Genomic DNA, 11,082 nt, shown 5'->3' on the forward strand with positions numbered 1-11,082 from the left:
GAGTTGTGGACTTTCTGTTCACATAAGGAAAACTGACTTTAATGCAGCACAGGTATAGTATCACCATGAGTAATTATACTCCAAATGTCAACATTACATTTCACCTTACTTTGCTAAAACTTGTGGCCCATCTTCATTAGTTGCATGTGCCTCTCTTGCTCCAGTTTCCTGCCTGTAAAGTGGTGACTAAGTGTAAAAATAGATGACTATAAGTGTATCTAGATGCTTGTAGCCAAATCCAAACTACCCACTACATGCAAGCTGACTTGCAGCCCATAGCAAGCCAGCTGGATCAGTAAGCAGTGAAAATCCATCAGGGGCAAAGGAAGAAGGGGAACAGAATGGGTCTAGTTCAAACTGCACACTGTTCACACACATGGCTGTCCTCCTGTCCATAGAAACAATCTGAACAACGATGCGAAGTCATTAAAAATAAGGAAATAGTCTATATACCTAGAGACATAACTCAAACTGTATAGAGACTTTAAACTTAAGAGAAAGAGGTTCAATTTTCTCAACTTATATGAAGATTTTCATGGTTCATTTTCAAAAGTAAAATCCAGTGACATTTCTCTTCATAAATAGAGACAGATTTATATGCAAATGTCCTCTTGTAACTAATCCTAGAGCCTCATGTCTGCCAAACTGCCAGAATTTTGTCCAACAGCTACAAGGCTTGGCAGAAAAGACATATGTACACAGATACATATAGGTTTACAGAACATTCTGCCATCATGTTACTCTGTGGCCTGGAAAAAAGTGGTACTTGGAAGTTTATGATATTTTACTAAGAAAGTCTTGACTTACAATGTAGACAGATTCCACCACAGAAATTAGAAATCTTTCACAGAATTTTAGAGCATGATAGGTCAATAGTTTACTTCGCATGCATTGGTGACAGGTACAAAGTAAGAGATGAAACAATTTATTTGCACGATACTGAAAATTACTAGTTTCTGTGGTTTTTATGATCCTTAGGACAAACTAGGATTTCTGAGAGGGCCAGATGGATCTGGGGTCTGGACTGGCAGCGTAGATCCTCATTGGCACTGTAGAAGCCTCTACTCTTGTTGGCCTTGATCTCTTGCAAAGCTTGCATCGGTTGTCTCTGCTGAACCACTCAGTCTGCTCTGAGGAGATCAAGGATGGGCTACCGGCTTTGGTAGTTTTGGGAAAAAGTCAGCTACTACGTCCCTATATCCCATTTTCTCATATCTAAAATAGGGATATTAGGTCTTTTTTTGGTGAGGTTGCTGTAAGACAGCAGTGCATGTACGTGTTGCTGCTGTTATTATTTGTGAATTTGGGACCAGCATGATGGGAGTACTCAGAGAGACCCACAAACCAGGCAAAACCACAAATCTTCAGACATTCACTTATCCTCAGATAAAAGGCATATTTTTCTATTCTCTACTAAACCCCAGACACGAATCCATTTATTAGTCAGTCCTTAAGTATACGATGATGCAAGCCTGATGTGACATCAGTGGCTCTGAGGGTTTTGGTGATTCTTCCCTCTGAGACTGAGATCGCTAGGCTCAAGAGCTTTCCTCCAAGGAAAGCTTTAAACTTTCCCAAGCTGCACAGCATATCACAGATCTGTGGGTCAGGATCTGCCCGGTCCAAAGAATTGTTTTCTCCTGCCAAGGATCAGCCTCTGTTCTGGCTTGTCAAGGGATGTGTTATCAGCTGGATGCCGCCGCTGGTGTGTCAGCCTATTCCAGCTTGTTCAGAGCAGTGCTACCTGTTGGGTGGTGTGCCAGTTCTCTGATTCCTTTCATAGCTGTGGACTGGGTACTGTTAACTTAATTGTCACAGTTTTTATGCACTTTGGCCAAACAAAAGATATGCTTTGCTTCCTACTCTACATCATAATTGTAAGTCATAGTAAGTCTGGATATGAGAAAAACAGAAATAAAGTCCAAATGGACCTTCATGCTACATTTAGATCATCTGATACAAGCACTCTAGAAATGCAAAATATTAGTGTGGCAAAGTAAGAATACAACATTATGATTGGGGATACAGAACACTTAGTTTCAAAATCCACTAGAAAATGAAAATTCAGTAGTGCTTGAAACTGCTTGACATGCAGAGCTATGTCACTGCTGCCTTTTTGAGTACTAGCAGAAATACTTCATACTTTGTGTGGGGACAAATGGCTGCATTGGTACTGCAGAGGGGTTGAACTCTGCATGTTTCATCTCTGGTGTGTTCTGTCTGTGTCACTGGCAAATTGTGAGGGTGTGCACTGTCCCATCACACGGTCTGTTTTCCTGCAGAAGGAATCAGAAGCACATCAGCATGGAGGAAGATAAAATTCTCCCTAAATACTTCCTCTGGATAGTCACTGGACCAGGACTGTGGAAACCTACCTGCTCTAATGCTGGGCTGTGCACCCAAGACAACGACTAAGAAGTGCCCTAAGGCACAACTGCCTTACCTTGCAGGTACAGCCAGCACAAACTGCATCATGGTGATGCCCTACCTCACCTCTTTGCATCTCTGGAGCTCGAGAGTGGCCCTTTTTCCTTTCTTCAGCCCAAGCACACCAGTGTGCCAACACCACAGCTGCTCCTTGCCCAGCAGCCCCAGTGGGCCGCAGAGTGCTTGATTTCAGGGCACACAGCTCATTGAGGCTGAGATAAATGAATCAATTTACTCCAGCTGAGGATTTCATTTGTCTGCTAGTTTGTCACATAACCCCTTCTGTAGTTTGGCTAATTAGTTATTTTTTCTTTTCAAACAAGTGAAAATCTCTAGGCTTAAACTAAAGCTTTGTATCTCAAATGATTTCTTTTTTTCCCCACTGAATCTCTGTTGAAACAGTTGCTGTATCTAAGGACACTCTAAGGATTCGGATATAAACACCCACAGTAAGTCGATGTCTGTTTTACTTGTGTTGCATCACATTGCACTACATCTGTTGACATTTAGTCATTCTAAATGCACTTTTTTATGCAAGCAGAAGGTGTAAAACATGTAGTAAAGTACCAGAACATCTTGTATATTTTGTTGTATTTCAGTGAAACAGTATACCTAGAATAAATAAATATAAGTGATGCTTGGGATTTGGTTTTTTTTCCTGCTGGGCCATGGAATGAAAAGCTTTATTATTCCTTCATGCCATTCCTATTTTAATTATGTAACATTCCTAGGGAAATTGGCAGCTAATTTTGGTAGATATTGTAGGAAAAAAATACTACTTTTTTTTTTCTTTCTTTTTTTTAATGGTAGTTTTACAGCATTCATAATCTTGGGTAAAAAACAAATATTACAACTTGGGAAACTGATATTCATGACTGACAGAACTGTTTATCTGAGTTTTCAGGTCCTCTGGTGCTTAAAAATTTCCACAGCTAATCTGATTCCTTCAAAAGGTTTCAGTCCATAGAGGCTAGAAATTATATGCTTAAAAAACCACACTGAACTCTTTTAGAAAAAAGGTTGAGAAGAAGCAACGTGGCAGGATAATAAGGAGGACTGGAAGAAAAGAGTGGTGGGAAAAGTTATGAGATCAAAGCTTAACTTTGTTTTAGTCACTTATTTTGGTGGTTTCACTTAGCAAATTGCTAGTGTAGTTTTCTGGGAAATATTCTCTTATATAAAGCTTTGTTACTACTGTCTTCTATGTGAGGAAAGGAAAACATCTTGGGCTGTGATACCTGGGAAGACAGGAATAAATAAAACCGGAGATATAAGTGCTTGTAAATAAGGACAGAGTGTAACTGGGCTGCTTTTTTCTTTTTTCTTTTTTTTTTTTTTTCTTTTTTTTTTTTTTGAGAAGTTTGGGAAGGATTCAAGAAACATTTTGGATTATTTTGAAGATTAAAGGATTAAAAGAGTTTTGGAACATTTACCTAGCACATAATCTTCAACTCTTTTTTTATTATGTTTCCCAGGCTGGTGAAGTAAATGAAGAATTTCACCAGCACATTTACAAGTGTGAGAGAAGTGCTAGTGAAGAATAAGAAGTAGTGAGTATGTTGGGTGGGTTCTCTTTAAACCAGCTAGAGACAGGAGTGGGTGTTGGTAAAGGGAATTTGCTGTAAAATAAAGGCATTCTCTGTGTGGCAAAGGTGTGTCATCATGAACAAGAAAAAATGACCACTCTATGCTATATGTCCTAGTGTGAGAAAAGGTCCATTGCTCTTCGGATTCTTGCAAAAGGCTTGCTCTAAACCCATAAAAACCACATTTCTGTCTTCTCGGGGTGACTGCTCCACCAAATGCAATGCACCTCTGGTGATCTCTACCTGAATGAGAGCTCTGCTGGGAGCTAGTTGGGTGTCTGCAGAGCTGGCATAGCGGAGTTTGCTGGATGGATTAGAGATGAAGAGGAGAGGGATGCAGGAGTTAATCTTTACTAAGTAGAAAGATGATAAATACACGATCCAGCTGTGATTAATCAGCTTTACCTGTGACCTACCAGCTGCTTTTCAACTGGTGTCATCCTCACCAGATTTCATGGTGTCGGCCAAAATACTGTTCAGCCACACTCTTCCAAAGAGCTTCCTATTTGAAAGTGATTATATTGAAATAAAAATAAAAACATTACAAAGACTATATTTTAACATGTTTCATTGTTTGTGCAAGTCAATCAAAGGCATGTTCGTTTGAGTTTTCATGAGATTAGTCTGAGATATGCTGAGATACATTAGTTATATGTTGCATTTTACTGCAATTACATCCTTCATCAAACTATTTACATAATGTATTTAATAGAGTTAATTATTCTCTTTGAGTAAGAAAGATAAGAATGTAATATTAGTCTAAGACCAGTGTGACTGAGGGAGAGGAAAAACTAAAATCACAGATTTCAGTGTTCCAGGGGCTAAACCCAAGCCAAAGTCCTTTCTGATCTTCAGCTCTGAGATTTTCTTCTGGCGGGATCTCCAGAGTGCTCTGTCACCAGATCTACTCTAGTCAGTGTAGAGGTAGCCCTGAAGTCTGTTGGGTTTGGGTATGTGCTCTGAAGAATGTGCCAGTTTTTGAGGAAAGTGATTTGAATTGGGTTATACCCTTCTTGGAAAGCCTTTTAGTGCTGATGGAAGCACTCCACAGTGCACAAGCAGTCCCACATCTCAGTATTTTAGCAACAAAGCCTGTTTTGACATTGCCCTTCCGGCCTCTTTTGTGCCCTGTGACCACAGCAGTGAGGCATAAGGGACTCACAGTTTTCCAGACTCTCTTTTGTATTTGTTGCATTCTGATATTGTCGCAGCTGGTTACTACAGTGTGAATCACATCCCTCAGAGCTGCTAACACCCTAGAGAGCAAAGGGCTCTAAGGGATAGATGGTCTGGAGTGCAGGATCATTGGTCTCTCCTTAACCCTAGACACTGAGCACAGATATTCTTGCCCTGCATAAATCAGCTCAGCTCTCCCTTTTTTTCCAGAAAGATTGATTTGCATGGTCTAAGTCCTGGTTGCCACCAGCCATCTTCTGAGTGGCTGGCAGCTGTAGAAGAGGAATCAATGTAGAATGTAGCAAAGGACAAATCCTTTGGAGTGCCTTGACGTGCATGTGACTGATGGTTTTGGTGTTAAATCAGACAGAAGAAAAACTACAAACAAACTAGAGGAAAAAGGACAGCGCTTTGCAGAGTGTGTTGAATAACATCAGCAGTAGGGTTTATCTGGAAACAGAAGCAGTGTGGAAACACTGGGTTTTCCTGCGTATTAACATGTATATACACCAATACTACCCCCTGACAGCACTGGAAGAGTTGTCATGTAAATCCCCTTTTCTTCTCAAATTTTCCCCAATATGTTCATCAACCTCATAACTAGCTCATAAAAGAAATTTAGGACTGAAGAAAATAAATTTGTGTAAATAAAGGGTTTTTTTTCATATTCTGTCTTTAATACCTCTCGTAATGTCAAGCAGCTTCTCTGACTGTGACTGCAATGTCCACTGTGAGTGTTATTAAAAATTCACTGCCATTGTTATCCTAACTAAATTTTAACAGAAAACAGAGCATTTTTAGGATGTTGTTGGGATGAAAGCATTAAAACCATAAGAGGACGAGAGTGTAGTTTCTGTCTAAGTGACCTTGAAGCTGGGAATGCTAAAAATGTCAGTGTGGGAAAATTCTATTTCTTATGCCTAGTGTTTCTCATCCTCTGGCTGTTTTGAGAAGTAGAATTCCTGTGGAGAGAGAACACATTCTCACAGGCAGGTGCGAGGATGAACTGAGCCTAATGGAGCTGGTGTCCCTGTGTCTCTGCCTCCCAGTGTTTTTAGGGAGGTAATGGAATAAATCTACTCATTAAATTTCAGCTGTGGTTTAATGGTTGCCCTTGGTTACTTGTATGTGTTGATTCACACAGATGTAGATAATTCATTAGCAGCCAGAAAAAAAATGGACATTTTAAAACCATCACCTTTCAGGAAAAATATAGGTAGCCCTCTACCCTTATTTCAATGAGCTGTTTATTTATTTGGTTTCTGTCTTATTTCTCAGTGACTGATTTTTTAAAAATTACATTGATCCAGGATTATTATTATTATTATATTATTAATATACTTGATAATTTTCAAGCAAGTTGTGAAGAATACTTCTCACCTGGCAGTCTCAATAGTAACTGGTCCTCCAGCAAGCACTGAGCAAGATTCCTTCCTTTACTGTAATAAATACTCCTCGGTATTTTCCAATGAAATTTAGGAATGCTACCCAGTTTGCACAATATCTAGTAACTAGGTTTTTTCCCCAGACTTAGTCCCCAAACAACTTTTGCTTTATTTTAAGCATGATTTTTATTTAACACCTCTTTGTCAGGTGTTCTGGAGAGGATATTTCCTGATACCCATTAGTTAAACAATTCCCTTTTTCCTTTAGTGCCCAGATCTTTTGTTCTCCATATGAATTTCTTCTCAGAAAGATTTATTCTGCCCACCTTTTACCTTTCCTTTTTTGTCACTTCTTTGATTATTTGTTTTATACTTTGGACTTAATCTTTCTTGCCAAAGGAATGGCCAAGAAAGTCAGAGGCCATAGGCCTCTGGAAGCGATCAATTTCCTCTCCTGAAACTTCAAGTCCTTTCATCTCTCCCCTTTTCCCAGCCTGAATTTTCTGTAAACTCTTGGTCTGTAAAGACCAGAAGGTCTTGGACCTTCTGTAAAGGTCTTGGCTGATTAGAGGAGGAGAGTACCTGATTCTTGTAATATTTCTACTTGCTTACCTGCTAAGAAATTAATCTTATTTTCTCTGTCCTGTGGTTTGGGGTAGTAGGTATGGAAAATTTCTGTGGAGAGTGTTTTATGCTTATAAATAAATTTTCTTTTGTTTTTATTCCACATTCACTTTTCAAAGACTGGCTTTACTTCCATGTTTAAAAATATCTTTTCATTTGTCGTATTCACTGTTACCAAAATAATCTGGTACATCTGTAAACTTTCACTAAGGGTCATTTTATTTTATGAATATTGATACAAATTAGAAAAGGCATTTGGGAAATTTTCCTACTTCAGAAAAATAAGATTTACTCACTGCTTGAACACTTTCTGTTTTGGCTCATCGTATCTCCAAAATAGCTTGACATAGGACTTCCAGATGAGTACATTGGCATAATCTGTTAGCTTTGGCAACTATTAGTAGTGTTGACGAGATTCTCTTTTCACTGATAATGGTTAAGCAGTTGTGGTTAAAAGGACTTTGTTGATAGAACAGTTTCCACATATGTAAAAGGCTCAGAAAGGCTCATGAACAAAGCTGTGGGTAGTACAGCGATCGGACTCTCAGTTTTGTGGCGCTATTTAGAAATTCCGGAAATTCTGTAGAAATGTCAAATAAATCCATGTAGTTTTTTATTATTATTATTAGTTTCAGTCTAGATTGTGAACCTTTATCTTCTGATTAGAACTTGTGAATATTATCCTAACTTTAAATTAAGGGCAGGATTACTTGAGGGTCAGGAAGAAACAAAACAGTTTTTACCACTAGAATTTTACCTTCTTATGTTTAATGTTTTCAAGTGTGACTTCAAAGAGAATCACTTGGCCGTTTCAATATTTAAGTGGTTTGGGGAAGAAAAAAAAATTCAAAGTGTTCCCTTGGCCTTTCCATCTTTATGGTCTCATTATGTTACTGATTTTCAGGCTTTAGAAATTAAAAAAATTCTTACTCTCCTGGCACTCTTCAAACTTAAGAGTCTCAAACCATTTGTGCTTTAACTGTAGTGAAAATTTCATTGAAACAAATTGGGTTGGTGTGGCATGGACTGGTCCCCTTGCCTGAGAGTAGGTGGGTATCTCTATGGATGGCTGTGCAAAGAAGAGGGGCAGAAAAATGCATCGTTACCCTTGCTTGCCTGAGAGAGGTGTTTGAAGGCAGAGGATGTATTTTAAGATTGCCATATCTGATGGTTCTTATTTCATGTGATTGAATTAAGACACTAGTAGAGATCTAAATAAAAATGTTCCCTTACATGGATGCTGATTTTTGAGGGTGCGGGGGTTGGGGAGGATTTTCTACCCTGAAATCTCAGGGGGAGACACTTGCCATCAGATCAGTAGTAAACAGTTCATTATCTTCCCCACCCCTTCTGGTTCTTGCTTTTCTATCAAATTGATTTAAATAGATTTTCATCCTTTGGCTTTTGACTATGCCCTGTACTATTTTAGTGAATGCCAAGTGGCATTCATTGTCACAACTGAGTGAGAAAGAAAATATGTGTGTGAAAAATGTTTGGTGAGTGAGCAGAGAAAAGAGAGAAGAGAAATTGATAGAGTCATTTGTCTGGAGAAAATTAGCAAGTCAGCAATGGGTGATACCATTAGCATTAATAGGGAAATAATTTTAGTTCTTAGGTCATGGGCCTGCTGGGGTGAGTTCAGAGGGCCACAAGATGATTAGAGGGAGGGAGCACCTCTCCTGTAAGGAAATGCTAAAGCGCTGGGGCTGTTCAGCCTCAGAGGAGGCTTTGGGGTGACCTAATTGCAGCCTTCCAGTACCTGAAGGAGCCTACAAGAAGTGTGGAGAGGCACTTTTTACAAGAGCAGGTAGTGACAGGAGACAGGACAAGGACTAACTGAAAGAGGGTAGGCTTAGATTAGATTAGGAAAAACTTCTCTAATATGAGGGTGGTGAGGCACTGAAATGGGTTGCCCAGAGAAGCTGTGAATGTCCCATTCCTGGAAGTGTTCAAGGCTCTGAGCAATCTGGTCTAGTGAAAGACATTTCTGCCCATGGCAGGGGGGTTGGAACTAGATGATCTTTAAGATCCCTTCCAGTCCAAAAAATTCTATGATCTGGTTTCCTAGAAGCAGCATAATAAGAGCTGAAATTATAAAAGTCACATTTAGGATTACTACGCATATACAACTTGCACTTTCCAGGAAATAAAGGCACTAAGAATTTCCTTGCATTTAAATTGCATATTTTTTCTGTTGTTTTTGTGAACAATACCTGAGTGACCCATTATCAGAGGCAGCATCCTTTTAAATTTTGGGTTTGTTTCCCACAGCTGCCAATGCATTTGATTTTTAGAAGACTAATATTATTTCTGTTCTTTTATTCAACTGTGAGGAAGTGAGAGAGGTGATTGCGATATTGTAGCGTTGATCTCCCACTACCTTGTCTCATGGGCAGGGATTTTTGCTGCCCTCAGTGTTTGCAAATGCATAGCTCTGAACTCGCAGTTGGTGTTGTAATTTTCCTTGGAGAAAATGACTGTGTGTTTTATGCATGTATATTACAAATTTCCAAGAAGGACTTAAGTTGGACTGCAGTTTGACTGTTACCATTAAACCTGTGATTAAAAAAAATTTCAAGCAAGCTAGGACACAGCTGTCCTCTCTGCAAAATGTCAGTGAGATCAAATGTTCAAACAGAGTAATCATAATGACAAGGTTTTTTGGCTATAAAGCATAGAATCGCTAAGGCTGGAAAAGACCCTAAGATTATTGAGTATGTTGTATGAAATACAGGTAGCTTGGACTAATTTGTTGCCACCAGTCAACAGTGGATGTGAACCTGCATTAGAACCAAGTTCTGGGCTGCAGAAATGTTTTATCTCTGAAACTGCTGGTACTGACCTGGCTGGAGGTGCCAGACTGGATGGATGCCTGATCTTTACAATATAGCTGTTGCTGTTTCCTGTGTTTTTCTGACTTCACTTGCAGTAGAATTAAGATAATAACGAGCCCTTTTGAAAAATCTGTTTTTATTTAAAGCCTGTGCATGTTTTAGTAAAATCAAAGTAATTTCCAAATGCCTCTCAACTTACAAGCCTTTAGAATACATGATACCTGGTGACAATGAACACAAACCTGCAACAGACTTGGCTGAGTTTTAAGTGCTCTTTGTTATTACTAAGCTGTCTCGGTTTTGAAAGACAGGTGTCTGCTAAGGAAGGCAGAGGCCCCCCTTGAAGTGGCAGATATAACCCCTTTTCCCTCCAAGTTATTATATTTTGAAATCAAGAGCCTTTAGGCGAAGATGTGGGAAATAGGAATAACAGTTCTTTACTATATATATATATGTATATAACCAGTCAAACAAACAACAACAACTCTGGCAGTAACAGCAATCACAAACCCAGTCCCAGCCTTCTCGGCTGCCAGGCCCTTTCCCCTCGGGTGCAGTTCCGCTCGCAGCCGGCAGGGGCGCTGGCGGCTCCCGGTGAGCAGGGCAGGTGCGATGGTTCCCCCGCGGCTGCAGGGGGCGCTCCGGAGCGAGCTCGGGAAACCCGCGGCTCTGGTGCCCTGGGATCCCGGGAAGGATGGAACAAAGGCTTCACAAACCCCTGGGCAGCCGATCCCGGACTCTCAGGAACAGCAGGCTGGAATGGCAGGGACGAACGGCAAATCCCGGGTGGCAGACGAGATGTATCTAGATGGGAAAAAACCACGGAGGCCCAGGCAGGCAGGGCGAGCAGGGCTACAGCGTAGCGAAAGCTCGAAGCAGCAGCGGAGCAGGGCAGCCACAGCTCGGCCTCCAGCAGGGCAGGGAAAGCGGCTTTTGGGGTCCCGGCGTTGTTTCCAGCAGGAAGAAAGAACGGCCAAAAAGAAAGCAGCAGCTCCTTTCTCTGCAGCTTCTCTCTCCGGACGCTCAGAGCGAACTGTCCCCACACCCAGG

This window comes from Corvus hawaiiensis, chromosome 6, assembly GCF_020740725.1.
Source record: "Corvus hawaiiensis isolate bCorHaw1 chromosome 6, bCorHaw1.pri.cur, whole genome shotgun sequence".
NCBI lineage: Eukaryota > Metazoa > Chordata > Aves > Passeriformes > Corvidae > Corvus > Corvus hawaiiensis.